We start from the raw sequence: 18,592 nt of genomic DNA, 5'->3' as shown, positions 1-18,592 counted from the left end.
ATTAATTTGGACCACCTGGGGATCTTTTGACGTGCAACCGAAAGCTCGGTTACACGGCGCCTTTTCCGCAATAAGCCTCCGTCATATTGCGGGCACCTCGGTCGGGATTCGAACCCGCCATCTGGGGATCCGTAGGCCGGCGCTCTCGCCTCGGAGCCACCGAGGCGGCTAACATCCTGAAGGGAGAGACAGCGATAGCATGTCGTTCATGTCACCAGCCATATCTGCTGGCAGGGAAGCGACGACGTGGTAGAATCGTGACTGCTTAGTCGTGATACGCAGAAGATGGAATACCGCATCTACTTGAGTGAACCAAAGCCGTGGTTTTCCAGGCCGAAAAGGTAGAGGGCGCAAGTTGATTGTTGCGAGGTTGGCATTAGAGGACTGGAGAGGCACGTCGTATCCAAAGTAAGCGTTAGCTTGGTCCACGTTGGCTGAGGTAGCTAGAAAAAATAACAGCAGCCCTTCAGATTCCAGGTCACCTTTTGAAGGGCAAATTAAATCACTTACAAATCACTTGGTATTCTGTCTCCAACCAAAGTAACTGGGTCATTAGGAAGTAGCGCCAAGCTTCCCGTATGGTCACGTTTTTGGCTCATGAAATGACAAATTTCTCGTTGACCTCTTCATTCTTGGTGAGGCGGTCTAAATTCGCTGGTGACGGGTAGCTTCATAAGGACGTTTCTTTTATACCGAGACTTTAATCTTCACACAAGTACGAAACAAGCGTACATCTTTGTACCACCACTATATGTGGTGTCATTGCATGGAGGCATTAAAATAATAATCCTCTTTAGAAATGCAAAATAAAAATATATAGTTGTAGGTGATTCGTGGAGGTGGGCATGATTGATAAGTTGATTGCATAGTCAGAGCCAAAAGATGCTTATATTGGCGAGGGACGCCTTCAGTACGATGATGCTCTACGGTGATATTCGTGCGACTGAATAAGGACGACGTCCTTAAAACTTCGAAGATAAGAAGGGGCCAAAAGGACGATTGCTATAGCAACGGCGACCCATTAGCCCATCGCCTCACGAGGATTTGGTCCTCTGTATGTTAGTATTTGTTTGTGTTCGTCTAGGAAGCAGGGAAGGCAATGGCGCTACGTTCCCAGGATCTAGTTGCTTCAGCTCCCACTAGCCGCATACTTATTATCATGTTTTGACCTGTGGCTGTCCTCGCCACGGAGGTAGCACTCTAAGCTCCCTTTTGGGCTAGCACTGCTCGCAAAAAGGTTTTTTTTTGCTGGTTACTAAAACCGGCACCCACGAGCGTGGCGCCCTTGCTCGGCGTAATCAACAGGTGATATACATTTGATCTTCTGCTCGGCATATATTGTCACGAATGACAATGGATGAGGCGGTAATAACTGAATAAAATAAACGTTTCATTGGGCGAACTTGTGCCCAAAAATAAAAATAAAACAGAAGATAACAGCAGAGCGTCATGGGCGTCAAAGTCGGCAAAAGAGCAGAGTCGAACGCTGGGGCGAAAACTTTCTAGAAAACAAAAGCAGGAATAAATAAAAGAAATTAAGTGCGGAACATGAATAAACGAGAACTTTCTAAAGGTCCGTGACCGAGCGTTGCTTTCTCAACCCTGCGCGTGGCATTTTATCCCCCCCTTTAAAAGTGCATCGTCCCGATGCAACAGAGAACGAAAGAAAAAAAAATCCACAACAAAAGGACAGCAAAATCGCGATCCACAGGTCACAGCTCACAGTTCACTCGTCGACAAGAGTCGAAAGTTTTATCGGTCGTAATACTGCTTCAGCCGGACGACGTGCAGCACCTCGGGTCGCAGCTGAGGTCTCATGGATGGTCTTGTTCCGTCGGGAAGGACTTCGTAGTTCAGGTCTCTGAGGCGTCGGATGATCTTGTAAGGCCCAAAGTAGCGCTTCAAGAGTTTTTCGCTGAGACCACGACGACGAGTCGGCGTCCACACCCAAACTCTGTCTCCGGGCTGGAAGTGGACGTCGCGGCGACGAAGATTGTACCGGCGAGCGTCGATACGCTGTTGATCGTGGATTCGAAGGCGGGCTAGTTGGCGTGCTTCTTCTGCTCTCTGACTGAACGAATTGGCATTGTCGCATCTTCGGCAACACCACCTCCCGGCATTGCCGTGCCTAGTTTTCCCGATGGGAAGCGATGGGTGGCAGGCTTTCACGTCGGGGTTGGGGCATCGGCGAGGCTGGACGTCGTGGCGACGGCGACCGGGACACGCGGTGAGCTGCAGGCGGGGGAGACTGAGGTCGTCGGAGGTAGTCTTCAATCTCCCGCGGTCGTTCACCGTAGCGTGGACGTGGATCGTTCGGATGGAAGCCAGGCAGCCCTAATTGTCGGTAGGAGCAGCGGCAGTAGAAGTGGTCAGCTTCACCAGAGTGGTAGCAGATCGGTAGCCTGTCGGTCGTCCGCCACACGTTGGTCTTCCTTGCCATAGTTTTTTCTGGGCGGACGTGCGTCCGACCTTCTTTGTGTTGGGGATACTGCGGCGCTGGAGGGTCACGTCGGGGGGGCGCCGTGTACGGACGCGGGGCTGGCGGTGCTCGTCGGACCATTTCGGCGGAGCTTACGGCTGGCTCCTGCTGTGCTGCTACGGTGATGGCAACCTCGGGATGGAAGGCTCGGTGAACTTCCACTCGGACGACGTCGGCGAGTGAGAGTGAGGCTGGGCGATCGGCAGCTGGTAGAATTTTCTGTAGCTCTTCCCGGACGATATCCCGGACGATCTCCCGAAGGCTGTCGACACCGGTGGTGCTCAGGTCCAGACAGGTAGCTGCGACGGTTGGAGGAGTAGGCGCGCCGGCCAGTCGGTGGTAGTGGCTTGCTCGGCACGTCAGTGCACGCCCGATATTGCTGGCTTCGGTAACAAAACCTTCGATAGTCGTTGGGGGATTGCGTACCAGGCCTCCGTAAATTTCACTCTTCACGCCACGCAGGAGTGCTCGAAGTTTCTTCTCCTCGGTGGCCTCCAGATCGGCTCGGGCGCTTAGCCGCAGGACATCTTTAACGAAACTTGTCACGCTTTCCCTAGGGCCCTGCACCCTTGAACGAAGAAGGTCCTCTGCTCGCTGCCGACGGTGGTGGTTCAGGAACGTCCTCTTTAATTCGGCAGCGCATGATTCCCACGAAGTAAAGGAGGCTTCGTGGTTCTCAAACTAGTTCCTCGAAATGCCCTCAAGCGCGAAGTACAGGTTCTGGAGGCGCTGCTCAGACGTCCATCCGTTGTGGCGAGCTACACGTTCGTAATGCTGCAGCCAGTCTTCGACATCCTCGTCGCCTTCGCAGTGAAAGGGCGTGGGAATCCGGGGGGTGACGGGCAGGATGACGACGGGTGCAGTGGTCATGGTCGTTGTCTTCTTCCTCCAGTTCTCGGGCAAGAGATCCAACTCGGGGGACTGACCTCTGGTCCAGCGGCTTCTTCGGGCTTCGGCGTCTTCGGCGAAAGGTAACCTTCCGGGGTTGAGCACCTCACTTGGCCGGGAAGTCTTCGGAGGTGTACGCTTAAAGTTCATAGAATGCACTACCCCGCACCTCCACCAGAATGTCACGAACGACAATGGATGAGGCGGTAATAACTGAATAAAATGAACGTTTAATTGCGGGAACTTGTGCTCAAAAATAAAAAGAAAACAGAAGATAACAGGAGAGCGTCGCGGGCGTCGAAGTCGGCGAAAGAGCAGAGTCGAACGCTGGGGTGAAGACTTTCTAGAAAACAAAAGCAGGAATAAATAATAGAAGTTACGTGCGGAAATTGAATAAACAAGAACTTTCTAGAGGTCCATGACCGAGCGTTGCTTTCTCAACCCTGCGAGTGGCAATATATCCTTATTCGCCATTTTTTGTTTGGACACAAACTCGGTGGCACACTCTATTGGATATATATATATATATATATATATATATATATATATATATATATATATATATATATATATATATATATATATATATATATATATATATATATATATATTGGTAGGGTGACGCTGGCGGCAGCCGAAAGGACAGGAGAGTACACGATAATAGAACAGACAAAGGATTTTATGGAGGCCAAGCCGGCACGTGGGGCCTGGCGCGAGATGGTAGTGCGCGCGACTGCCCCGTCGTCGTCATCACCTTCCTAACAGTACTTCCCCCGACGAAAACGGCTGACCCGGCCGGTGAATAAATGAACACATAAAGCACACTTACAACGCCAAACACACAAAAGAACAAAGAACAGCTGCTGACAGCGAGGGTGGGGATGAAGATGGAGACGTTGAATTTCGGCCTCTTCCGCAGCGTCACAAACCTCTGCACCAGTCACTCGACGGCACGGTCCGGGATGGGGGACTCACGTTACTGTGAAGCGTCGGAACGTTGGGGGCTGGAGATAGGGGCGGGGGATCGTCTGTTGGCTTCGTCTGCTACGGATTGTCATGGCGACTGGGCGGGGGCTGGGCGACGGAGCCATAGGCTGGTGTTTGGTCTGCTGCAGCGGATGGCTGCCTCAACAAGGTGGGCTCACAGGATCAAGGCAGCGCCGTTGTTCAATGAAGGAGATGTGTATGGCCCCGCACCGCCAACATACTGTCAGGGTGATTCTGTCGGCAGCAGAACGGACAGGACAGTACACGATGATAGAACAGACAAAGAATTGTATGGGGACCGAGCCAGCACGTGGGGCCTGGCGCGAGATGGTCGTGCGCGCCACTGCCCGGTCGTAGTCTTCACCTTCCTAATAATATATATAGATATATATATATAACGGGCATGGGTGGCGGGGGGCCGAAGGCGCGGTATAGAAGAAGAAAAGAACCCTTAGTGAAAACAGCAACAACGGATGATTTAATCTTAGACGTTTCGGCCGGAGTCCGGCTTTCTAGATATGTATATATATATATAACTGAAAAGAAAAACCCTTGGTGGAAACAACAACGGACGATTTCACCAAGCGTTTTTTTTTTCTCAGTCATATACCCACGCTTTCGGCCGCCCACCACCATGCCCGTTATATATATATATATATATATATATATATATAAATAAAACTGGGAAGAAAAAAACCCTTAGTGAAAACAGCAAGAATGGACGATTTAATCCTCGACGTTTTGGCCGCAGTCCGGCCTTAGTCAGGAAGAACTTTTACAGATGAACGCAGATGGTATTTATACAATGCTACGGTCGAGTCCAAATTTCGGCGGGGTGACGGTTGGAGCTTTCGTGAGAGAGAAGCGTAGGGCAGTTGTTATCCGGGTGAAGAAGCTTGACGGTCGGCGCCAAGTTTCAAGGACGGCAGGATGACGGTTGTAGCTTCTTGAGAGGGGGCGCAGGGTGACTTTGTGTCCGAGCCGGCAGGGGTGACCTATATAGACGTAGCGTACAATAGACGAAAGTTACACGCGCAATCTAAAGTGCTGTCTCAATAAAAAAAAAAAAAAGGGGCGGCACGGTCACTTGTGTGCCTGCAGGCATGCATGAGTCAAACCTGGAAGGGAACAATGTTAAACCTAGAAGTACAAAGAAATACAATGAATATCAGAACCTTGAAATAGAAAAGAGAGTTGATGGTCCAGTTCCGGTCACAAACACAGTGCCACTGTTAACAACAAGATCTAAAAACTAAAATAAAAAAAAACGTGTCCTTTGATTGCTGTTGCTATTCGTCTGTTAGCATTTTAATCGATGCCTTGTATAGTATTAAATCGGTAAATTAGGTAGGATTCACGCTCTTCACGTTCGCGATTTGATTTAAATCCAGATTCTAGGAGCGTCACTGACAATTTATCAAATGAGTGTTTTGGGAGAACGTGATGTTTGGATAGAGGTAGTGTCGGAAGATTTATGGCGTGAGATTTGTGATTATTAAAGCGCAGTCTAAATGCCGTTCTAGTCTGCCCTATGTATTGCATTTTGCATACCGTACACTCCAATAGGTACACGACATTCGACGAGGCACATGTTAAGTTCCCTTTAATTTTGATTGAGAACTGCGAGTGCGTGCAAATGGCCGTGCTTGTGTGCTGCATCTGTCTACAGATCAGACATCCTGGGTGCATGCAAGGCCTACATTCGTTAGGTGGTGGCGATGAATTTATCCGAGAGTTTACTAGCGCGTCTTTGAGGTTACGCGATCGTCTCTGGACTACCCCAGGGGCGGATGGAAACGCGCGTTCAAGGCGCTCGCTTTGTTCGAGAATATTATAATGCCGTCTTAAGATATTATTTACATTAGAATGGTTCATGCTATAAGTTAGACATAGATTTGTGCGTTGTGTGTCGCTTTGCTTGGGGCGCGGGCTGAGAAGACCTCCGCGGTTCAGTTGCTTGGCTTTTTTTATTGCATCGTCGATTATACGGGGTGGATACTTTTGTTTCTCAAGCACTGACTTTAAATTTTGACTGCTCGCATCAAAATCTGTCTCTTTTGAACAAATTCGTTTGAAACGATGAGCTTGGCTATAGGGAATGTTGTTCTTTCAATGGTGTGGGTGGACGCTTTGATAATGCAGGTATTGCTGTCGATCTGTTGGCTTACGGTACAGACTCGTGGCGAGTTTACCTTCGTCTATTTTAACGTTGACGTCTAGGAAGTTTATTTCGGTTTGAGAGTACGAATCCGTAAAGCGGATGCTAGGATGAGCAGTGTTGTATCGACCTATGAAGTCCACCAGCTCCTCCTCATTGTGCGGCCAGACAATAAATATATCATCTATAAACCTTTTGTATATTCGCGGCTTTACGGGACATTCAGAAAGGAACTGAGATTCTAAATTTCCCATGAATAAGTTGGCATAGTTCGGGGCAATTTTGGTGCCCATCGCGGTTCCGCTAACCTGCCTAAAGTATTTATTGTTAAATTCGAACGTGTTGAGTTCTAAGACAAGCCTCGCTAGAGTAGCGACGACGTGTCCATCTGGGTTATCCTGTTGTTTGTGGAGTTCGTACATGTCAATTAAAGAAATTATTCCATCACCGTGTGGGATATTCGTATACAGCGATGACACGTCGAGTGTAACCAGATATGATCCTTTTGGTATGGATAAATTTGATATTTCCCTTAAGAAGTGAGTTGTGTCTTTAATGTACGAATCGATACTTGTAGGTATATGTTTAATTAAACTGTCTGCATATCCTGATATGGGTTCGGTTACTGTATCTATTCCGGATATGATTGGGCGTCCTGGGTTACCAGGTTTGTGAATCTTAGGGAGCATAAAAGAAGCGGCCCGGGGAAGGCTGTACCGGTTTCATTAATTTATTTTCGTTAGCGGTTATTTTGCCCTTGTCTAGGAGATTCTTTAGGACCGAGGTCACAATCTGAGCGTGGTGCACAGTAGGGTCATCCGCAAGAGGTTCATAAAACTTTGAGTAATTTAGTTGGCGGTCTTCTCGGATGTATTCCGAAGTGCTAAGAATCACAATTACTCCTTCTTTATCGGCTGGTTTTATTTTTATGTCTGTCCTATTGCTCAGGGTTTTCAAGCTAGCCCGTTCGATCTAGTGAGGTTATCCCGTCTTCCCGCCTGCCTGCGATATTCCCGCATTATGTCTTTTTGCTCAGCGGCTATGTATAAGTCAAGACAATCATCACGGTCAACTTTTTCACTCATTACTCATTTATCATTTATTTATTTGTTTATTTATTTCAATACCCTCAGGGCCCATAGGGCATTACAGAGGGCGTGGGGCATATAAGAATTCACTCAAAAGAAAATACAAACCTTAAAAGGCAGTGATTAAAACACAATCGATTTGACAAAATATTAACAAAAGTGATTAGTAAGCGCTTCTTTAAATAAATCAAGTGATGGGATAGCTGCTAAAGATGCTTGAAGGTGGTTCCACTCAGAAGACGTTCTTGGTATGAAGGAGTTGTTGTACGCTGATGTCTCACAGTGAGGAATGCCGACCTTGAAACGATGATCAATGCGTGTAGAGACATATGCGGGGTTAAGGAATAACTTATCCTTTAGTGAAGCGTTGAAGTGATAAATTTTGTAGAAAAGGCATAGACGAGATATTTTTCGCCGTAAAGAAAGAGGCAGGGACAGTGATGTTTTCATAGCGGTGCGATGATAGTTAGAATAGATAAAACGTACTCCACGATTTTGAACAGCTTCAACGTTAGTCACAAGCGTTGTGTGACCGGGGTCTCAGATTGATGAGGCGTACTCTAATTTTCAGCGAACTAGAGTTTTGTACAGGAGGAATTTTAATGATATTGGGGCTAAAGAGAAGTTTCTTTTCAGATACCCGAGCATAGAGTTAGCATTAGCGATAATATGATCAGTATGTAATTTCCATGAAACGTTAGAAGTAATGTGAACACCAAGATATTTGTAAGACGTCACAGATTACAGTAGGTTGTTAGAAATTGAGTATGGTGATGCGGACGGTGTTCCGACGGGAAACCCTCATGGATTTGCATTTGTTAGTGTTAAGAGTCATTTTCCATAAATTACACCATTCGGATACAGCACACAGGTCACAGTGAAGTAGTGTTGCGTCAGAATCGTTAGTTATTTCACAATAAATTACACAGTCATCGGCAAATAAACGTATTGAGGATGATACACACAGTGGTAAGTCATTTGTATAAATAAGGAACAAAGGAGGTCCTAAAACGAAACCTTGTGGGACACCAGAGGTAAGAGGACTAAGGGAAGAATTAGTTTCATTCGCACAAGCATATTGAGATCTATTAGTTAGGAAACATGCAATCCACGACAAAACATTGGGATCAACGTTAAGTTTTCTAAGTTGAAAAAGTAATAATTTATGAGAAACTTTGCCAAAAGCTTTGGCGAAATCAAGAAACACACAGTCAACCTGGGACCCACGGTCAATAGTGGAAAGTAGGTCATTAGTGAAGGAGAAAAGCTGAGTCTCACAAGAAAGAGATTTGCGAAAACCATATTGTGAAGTTGAAAAGAAAGAATTTTAATCTAAGAAATTAACTAAGTGAGAACAAATAATGTGCTCTAAAAGTTTGCAGGGGGTGCTGGTTAACGAATGGGTCTGTAATTAAGAAGATTATGTTTGTTACCTGTCTTGTGAAGTGGAACCACCTTTTCTTTTTTACAATCGTCCCGTAAGACACCAAGGTTGAGTGACTGCTCAAAGATTTTTGTAAGAAAAATTGACATGTAATGCTTAGTGTTCTTAAGAAATTTAGAGGTAATGTTGTCAACACCACACGAGGTAGAAACTTTCAAATTATCAATCAACTTTACAATCCCGTCGTAATCAAAAGCAAGCGGATCCCTGAGAAGGAATGCATAATCTGGAAAAATAGGATAATCTAAACCATCATTCTCAGTAAACGCCTTGACAAAGACGTCGTTCAGAATGTATGCACACTGAGCTTTCGGAATGTCAACACCCTCAACATCAGTGAGCGATACAGCCATTCCTTTAGGCCCGTTCATAACACTCCAAAATTGTTTAGGGCTATTTGCTAACATTGAAGGGAGGGTAACATTAAAAGAAGTCAGTTTTACTTGCTTGATAGCTGTCTTATAAGCATTGACAACAAATTTATAAAGCTCCCAGCGTTCAGCAAGGCCATAAAAGTGAACTAAGTCTAGCAGTGCAATAAGTAGCCATTTCCAGAAGATTGCGTGTATTTTTGATTTCGCAAATGTTACGAAGCCCACCGTCTAGTTCAGAACCGTACTTAGTTGCGAGAGATTAGCGCACTGGCGCCACCACGGTTAGACACATACGAGAAAGAAGAAATAGCCACCATTGCTATACCGTCATCAAACTTTGTCGACTAACCACCAGCCTGTGGTTGCATACTTACCACCAACCTGTCTCTTCAGCAAGTGGTTGTCCGGGACTGCCATGGACAAAGTTAACCAGGGCTAAACCAAGGACGCCTATAGTTTTGTAAATATAGCGCTACATAGTTGCACTGTGCATTTGTGCGTTAGATGAAAAATATGGCATTATTTTATTTATTATTCTGTCGGTTTCTATTACTGAAACATTTGAACCGGCGAATATAAAAGGTGTCGCTGCTATGGTAATGCACATTAAAGGCATAATGCACATATGATGATGCACATAAAAAGGCGGGATGTCCTGGCAACCGGCTTCACCATCTCATAACCACAGTCTACAAAACTCGTTGTGCGGCGGCGCTTTCAATGCGGCGCTCGGTGCGTCGTGTTAAACGCAGGGCGCTTACCACGTTTTTTTTCGTTTTCTTTTAGGTTGATGTTTTGTATAATATTTAGGCTCGCCGAAAATTTAGCCGTCTTTTGTTGGTACCGTGCACTTTTGACCTTTCTCATGCGTTGTTTTTTCTATTTAAACTCTATTTATTTTGTTGCTGCGCTTTTTTACTTGCGTCTGTTGCTATGAAAATGTTCCTGGTTGTCTCTGAAGATGTCGAGGTGAATCCAGGCCCATTAAATCAGGAACAGGTGCACAGAATGTTGGAGGTAACGGAAATGTTGCCGAACATCAAGATGACTGAAGCTCTACTGACGCAAGTTACAGCCACCAAACAAAAGAAGAAGACGGGAGAAGAAAAGTTACTTCGCATTTTGTGACGTTTGATTGCCTCAAACATGTCGTGGCCTAATTAAAAAACACTTGAATCTGAAGTAAAGAAAATGCAAGCCGCGTCGACGGCATTTACCGGGCAGTTGGGGCAACTAGCCGACAGTCGCGATAATTTGTAGAATGGCTTTCGGAGAAACAACTTAAACATTTACGGAGTCTCCGAGGGAACAAGCGAGACGTAGGAAGTGTCAGTCGCAGCAATTGCGCAACTGTGCGACGAAGAGTTAGGATTTAAACTTGAGGACCGGTGCACATGTTGAGCGTGCTCATCGTCTCGGTCGGTTATCAACAAAAAAGTTTAGGCCAATCATTGTGAACTATGTAACCCTCAAGATTAAACAAGGAATACTGTATCAAGCCTTTAAGTTCAGGTACAGTGGAATAGAAGTTGGTAGGAACTACTCTCATAAAATCCGTCATGGAGGAAGGAACTTCTAGAATTTGCCAAATCCAAAAAAAAAAAACGCAATTCCAGCTGAGTTTTACCAAACGGGTTATTGATTTTGACTCAACAGACGTGTGCGTCAAAAAAAGAAAGCTGCATAGCTACCAGTTGCCATGCCTTGAATCCTATTGCCAAGAGGACTGAACCAGTGAACGAACATAAACTTTTGACATGCCGCAGTATTAAGAAGAATGTTGATGACTTCGCAGAACTACTTGATTTGACTAGGCGTGGTATAGTAATCCGAACAAAATCTTGGCTTTATGAAACGATCAGTGATGAGGAGGTGTTTACATCTGATTAGGTTGGTTATCGACAGGACAGGAACAGCCATGGAAGCGGCGTATTCGTGTTGATTCATAGCAGCCCACAAAGCCTCCCCACTGATTTTCCGGAATGTTAATTTGAATCTCCCTGGCAGAGACTGTCCTTTCGATATGGTAAACGTCTTGTGTTCGGTTCCTTCTATGAGCCACCTGCGTCTAGCGACGAATGTATTCAAACTTTATCAAACGCCCTGTCCTCAAAATCGTGCGACTATCTTGTATTTAGAAGGGATTCCGAATTTCAAGATATACGCTGTGACGAGGGGATTCTGGTTTCATTGAATGCATCTATACAGCCGAAGATGTTTGTGAACTTTATTTCGAGCTTCGCTCTACATCAGCACCTTACATTTCCTACATGCTTAGATGCTGGGAGTAATAGTACCTTGGATCCAATATTCAGCAATAATAGTTTATATTTATTTATTTATTTATTCAAATACCTACATCGCCCAAATCGGGGCATTATTGTAAGAGGATAACGCAATACAGAAATGCCAAACGATATATAAAGAGATACACAAGAACTATTGTGATGCAGAAATAGTGGATATGACATCTTAGGAGAAAAATACAACATACAATACTTTGTACAATATATGAAAACAAGGTATAGTGACTGGCACTATTAGAAGAACAAAGTGAAAAATTATTCCAAAAGCAAGTTTTTCAGGGCAGTAGGAAAGGAGGAAGGAGCCGCAGAGATGACCTCGGTTGGTAAATTGTTCCATTCGTGTATTGTTCATGGAAAAAACGAGTGCTCAAAAGCGTTAATTCTGCATCTATATTCTCGTACTTTTAAGTGATGATCTGAACGCGGCATAACTTGGCTCCTAATATAACGTTCTTTCTATGATGCCGGTTTTTCCTGGTAATAGCGACCATATCACAGTAATCGGGAAAACAAAATGCGCGAAAAAACGACTGTGAAAAACGCCCCGAAGAAAATTATTTTCTACAATAAAGGTGACAACCCGAGAATAGTTGACCATATTTTTGTTTTTTTTTTTCCTTCGTTTAAAGAAACAGGTATCGGTGTTGATGTAGATACTTTATGTATTATGTTTAAAACCTAGTTGAAGGCACTTATTGATACTTATACTCCCTAAAGATTTCTCACACCGAACAGACGGAAATATAATCCATCGTTAAACAAAGAGCTAAGAACTATTCCTAAGAAAAGTGGAGTGTATTTGTGACATGTAGGCAAAATGGCAATCTTGGTTTTTTGGGCTGTCTAAAGGAGCTCACAGCCCTTCTTAAGAGTAAAGTGTCTTAATTTTAAAGCATATATAACAATCCGCTCGGTGATAGGCTAAAGCGAAACCCTAAGGAATTGTGGAAGTGCAGAAAAACGTCAAAGAAAAACGTGACAGACATGCCTCCCATCAGCGATACGGCTCGTTTAGTAGGTAAAGACAATGACAGGGTGGCCCTCTTTAATGCTTATTTTGAATCTGTGAATTTGTATTTTCAGCACCTATAGTGGATGCCCTTGCCCCGTTTCCATCACAACCTTAGGAGATAGCCCACCTCCTGCTATAATGCCTCTGGCGCTGCGGAGTAAACTGAAATGAGCAACATAAATAAATAAGCGTGGGTTTGAAGAAATAATCTTCCTTCGTGATATATATGCTACATTTGTAGTAGCTGTGTCGGAGGCGTAAGTCTTAAAACACACTGTTAAACAATGTTAAAATAAGTTGTTTATAGACATGTTTTCTTTTTAGAGCGCAGCTCTTCGGCGCTCGTTTCCGGCTTGAGCGGCGTCGGCGTCGCCGTGGGCGTAAGCGCGCGGTGCATTATGGGACTCGTGACGGCACTGATGACGCCATCAGTGACGTCATTAGTGACGTCATCGACATCGTCATTAGTGACGTCATCTACATCGTCATCGTCACTGATAACGTCATCAGTGACGTCACTGGTGACGTCATCGACATCCGCATCGTCATCGTTCATGATGACGTCATCGGCATCGGCATCGTTATTGTCACTGTTGACGTCATCGGCATCGGCATCGGCATCGTCACTGATAATGCCATCAGTGACGTCATTGATGACGTCATCGGCATCTGCATCGTAATCGTCATCGTCACGTGACCTCATAGGGGTCACGTGACCCTTGTGAGGCGACGGCGACGGTGCTCGGAGGGAGAGTAGCAGACACGATGAGGGGGTGAGGAGGTGGGAGGAAGGATCTACCTTTCCATCAGTACCCTTCCCCTCCTTCTCCTTAAGAGCTGCGCTCTAATTCGGTATTACAGGGGATTGCAAAAGGCTTTCATTTTTTGTGTATTTTAGGGTAAAAATAATTTGATTACATTATCCCACGTTAGTGCCAACTTGTTTGTATGCATTTTTAAGAAATAGTTATTACAGATGGATTGTAAATGTTCGTTCGAGGCAGTTCTTGCCTAAAAACATGCTTTCCTATATTTCTCACCACCGCGACCATGGTTAGTCGCGGCATGCCTACACACCATATAACATTAGTGCAAAGGGTAATATGATGATGCAATATTCAGAAATAAACACTTAATATTTGCTGCAAAGGCCAAATGCACCATTTTCCTTAATAATGCGGCAGCGATGCACTAATATATAAAACAAATTAGCTTAATGCAGACGACAGAGCGTTGAAGCGCAGGCTATTCTGCAAGGTTTACCACAGTGCTAAATGGTGCACTGATTATGTTTATTTAGAAATTGGAATCTCTAGAGAAGTCAGCTGATAATACAACGTACTTTCTTTTCTTCTAGGAACAAAAAGAAGGCCATAGCCATTATTTTTTGCCTCCTGTTTCTCGTTTTACTTGGCGGTGTTGCGTCCCAATTTTTGTTTGCAGGTAAGTCTGTCAAAAAAGTTTCTTTAGTAAAGGCCTAGTACGTGGCAATTGTCGGTGTGAAAGCGGCCCTTCATGCTCGAGTCGTTTCGATAATTCAATTCCTGTCTTCAGATACAGTTTTAATGGCCGGTTTTGTTGTGTTCCATGGAAACTAAATAAAATATTATTGAGAGTACCGATACCTCCAGCCGTCTTGGTGCTTAAACCGATAATTTCGAGGCATTTTTAATTAAATCTCCAATTTTCTAGAACCATTTTTTGTCCTTCGGCAATGATAAGAAAGTCCGCGGCAGAACAAAACCATTTCACTTAAGCTGTCACCCTATGCACAAATGCACAATGCGTTCACGTGATCTGGAAGCGACTGTGTGCCGCCACTGGTTTTCACAGCCACGCGCTGCGGGGTTCGCTAAGCACAGGGCATGCGCTGAGTTGCAGCTATTGTTGGCGTTCGGCTATTCCCTTCATTGCAACGATTGAGCAAGAACCGCTATCCAAATGCATTTCGAGGCTCTGATTGATTGATTGATGACTATACTCTGGGGACCGCATTCATGGAATCGCCAACATTGCGGTCCCAACAATTTTTTTGGCAAGTTTGAATTCAAAGACGTGCGAAAAAAAGTACTCTCGTTTTTGGATTACTGCGGCGAAAAAGAGGCTTCTTGTCCCGCAGCGTCGGGAGCCAGTATACCTGTGCCCTACTAATACCAGTAATACCCATTCACAGTGCCAGTTTAAAGGTACCTGGAATTTGGGGTCCTTTGTAACCGGCGAAACAGCCCTCGCTCGTGGGTCGCGTGCACAACCCCACGAGCCGATGATTCCGAACTGATCCGCCGCCTATCATAAGTACCCCTTACCTAAAGAAACCTTTATAATCGTATGAGTGTATAATAAGCTTTTCTAAAGTGGAAAACTTCCCTATTCAGTGTGGCTTTACGGAAACACTGAAATAAAAAAAAAATGTAATGGTGCTAAGTGAGACACGAAATTTGTTTACGCAAAAAATATATTTCGTGAGATATTTAAGGTGTTAGACACAATTGAGGATACAGCCCGCTCTCATCCCAGCCTGAACATCTGTGGCCACACTATTACTAAATGATTGGCTTGGCTGCTCAGCAGACCACGCTCGGCAAACTTTTGTCACCCATGTAGCGTTATCCGGTGAGCCTAACCTCACCTGACACCGCCTTCTAGTGGTAAGAGCAGCAATGGCAGCCTCCTTCATCGTCTGCTATTCCACCGCTTTCCACTGTTGTCTGCGAGGCCCGGAAGACGTTGCCATGAAGCCAGCGTGTCGGCGTCCGCCAGCGCCTGCGTCCACCTGCTAATCCGCCGTCGTCTAATACCATCTTCAATGCTCGCAAGTCGCAAACATGAAAGCGGAGTTCCAGAATTTAATCGTGCACGAACCACGGTACAGTAAAAGCGCTTGTCAGCGTCTCTACATGATTGGTAAAAAAGCGACATATAACCGGAATGAAGAATAATAAAAGAAACATTATACTTGTAGGATCATGCCGACTAGAAATTTATATCTGGACTTTTATTTAAAAAAATACGAATATGGCTATCAAAAAAATTTGCCAGACATGGGCAGATACGCGTATAAGATCTGTAAAAGGCCATTAATCGCCGTTGACATATATGCAACCGAGTAAAACCGACAGAGACAAGAAAGGTTTTTAAGCCTCTTTCGATGGCGGAGGACCAGAGGCAGTGCGGCGGAGCAGGCCCTCAGCCGTCATATGAGGCTTAAAAACCGGTCTTTTCTTTTTCCGTCGTGCACGGTTACACGTGTGTAAGCGGGCTTTTATACGCATATCCGCCATAACTGCCCAATTCATTATAGGCCCATATCTGGATTACTATATATAATCCCTTATTTGGACCTGGAAAAGACGTATGTATCAGCACCATTTATGGCAATCTAATATCTGATGCTGCTTGCAGTATTCTGGGTATCTACAAAACTAGGAGTTGAAAACTAGTGATGGGCCGAATTTTTGCGAATAAAGAATTCGGCGCCAAATCTTGGAAATCGTCAAAGCCAAAGTTTTTAGGAACGTTTCTAAAGATTGGGCAAAGGATGCATAGATGGATGGGTGGGTGTTAATGGTTATAACCTTTGTAACGGGGGGTAGCTTCTGCCACCTAGCTTTAGTCTAAGAAACAAACCTATGATCTCTCGCGCACTCTTAAGCCAATGTTCTCACTCTAGCTATCTCCAGGCAGTGTGGGATATCTCCAGGATAACCTTCTGAGGATCGGGCCGAAAAACTTTAAAAAACATCAGTCCCGTCTCTCAACCGACGGAAAGTCGCCAATTTTATTCTGGTAAAACATTGTCGGCGCTACCCCAGCACCGTGCTTAATGAGGGGGGGGGGAGAGAGATTTGGAGCCGAAGCCACGAGGAAGAGAGTCCCAATTCTCTTCTGTCCCCCTTTCCACAATTGTGCTAGTTAGTTGTGCATCACTCAAGTTTTCGTAAATAGGTTCCATCGATTGTCTAATCGCCTTCTTGTAATTATGATCCTTTTCTCTTCGGTCTTTCCATTATCGCCAGCAAATCCAGTTCCCCGACCAAATCTGCCACACATTCAGAGAGGGCAGGGCGAAGTCCCCTGTACTTCAAATCCAAGTGCTCCAGTGTCTCGCTCCTAATATAGCAGGCAACACATAATGTGTCTGTCGCCTTAAATTAACCCTATACGTCCTCGTCCTCAAAACTCTCTTTCTCGCCTCAAACAGTAAAGAAGTTACTAGTGAATTGTCACACACATTTTTCTTTCCTATTTTCTGTTTTTCTGTCGTGAAAAATGTTAGAGACCACAACGTCTTCCTCAAGCGAACTTGCGACTGAACAAGACAAAGTGTCGTTTCTGCGTACCGGAGACACAGTTCCTGGGCCACTGGATTGATGTGAAGGGAGTACATAAAACACAAGACAAGGTACGAGCCATCCTGGAAGCACCAGCGCCAACAAGCAAGCAGCTATTTTTAGGCCTGCTAGCCTTCTACGATCGTTTCTTGGGGCAAAGGGCTACAGTAGCACCATAACTGCATGAGTTACTACAGAAGGTCAGAGCGTGGAAATCAGAAGATCTACATCAGAAAGCTTTTGATGAGCTGAAACAGCTGATTTTGAAAAAGACTGTCCTGACACATTATGACGAAACAAAGCCTCTCATTATCTCGTGTGATGCATCGCCTTCTGGCGTCGGTGCAGTGACGACGCCGCAAGACAGCTTGGGCAAGGAGGCTCTCATAGTTTTTGCCTCATGAACTTTGGGTACAGCAGGGGCGCTAAACTCGTCAAACACAAAGTTCGGGCCGAAGTTCACGGAGCGCACCGATTGGACTATCATGACGATGACTTGGCACTTTTTTCGCCGGCGTCCAATCAGCACGCTCCGCGAACTTTGCGCCCCAACTTTGTGTTCGACGAGTTTAGGGCCCCAGAGCGCAATTACGCTCAACCGGACCGGGAGGGCCTGGCCGTAGTGTTCGCAGCTGACCACTTCCACAAGTACAGTCAGCACAAAATGAAACCCGAACGCCGAAACGCGTGGCCGTTGATACAGGCTGCTCCACCTAGAGGTCCCCTGAGAACTAATGAAATGCGCCGGGGTGGGAGGGTGCGGGTCCTACTAAGATGAGCTCGAGCCTCGCGCGGCGCGTCTGGGAGTTCCTACACTGTTAGAAAATTCCATCAATCTACGTGGAAAAACCAAATAGAACATGTCCCGTTTTCTGGAAATGCGTACAATGTGCTGTTTGCTGTCAAAAACGTGAACTGTACCATATGCATTGAAATGCGCTATTTAAGCAATAAGTATGAGCTTATCGGTATAAATAAAAAAGCCTTACAAAACTACAGTTTCTAGTCGGTTCAGCTGGTATAAGCGAATTGAACGCGGCCAAAAGTGCCTGATACCCAGCAATTTTTGTGGAACTCTATCAGACTATGGAAGTAGAGCGCCTATGAGCCGTGTTACGTCGCGCGCAGGAAGACATCTCTCTCCCGCGCATGCGCAAGCCGCTGCCGGCTGACGTGGGCCCGCGAGCTGCGGAGTGCTGCTGTCCGTTCGGAAGGCGAGTTCGACGTTGTTGTCCCGTCCTCAGAGGCGTTCAACGGTGCGTAGACGGCTTTGCTTTCCAAGGTGCGTATACGTTAAGTTGTTCCTAACGCAGTGTTAGTTTACTATCTCTAAGGGTGACGTATATTCCAAGTTCAGGATTCCCAGCGTGTAGCGTCTCGTCTTCCCAGCGGCATAAAGCTAGGCCTTTTATAGTTCCTGATTCGGGGCGGCATACTGCCTAACCCTACTTAGTAGTTGAGCACTAGGAGAGCACAGTTTCCGTAGTACTCCCGCATTATTATGCCAAGCCGCTGTCAACATGCG

The sequence above is a fragment of the Ixodes scapularis genome, unplaced genomic scaffold (assembly GCF_016920785.2).
Source record: "Ixodes scapularis isolate PalLabHiFi unplaced genomic scaffold, ASM1692078v2 PGA_scaffold7__128_contigs__length_106722199, whole genome shotgun sequence".
Lineage (NCBI taxonomy): Eukaryota > Metazoa > Arthropoda > Arachnida > Ixodida > Ixodidae > Ixodes > Ixodes scapularis.
This window is presented reverse-complemented; position numbering follows the sequence as displayed.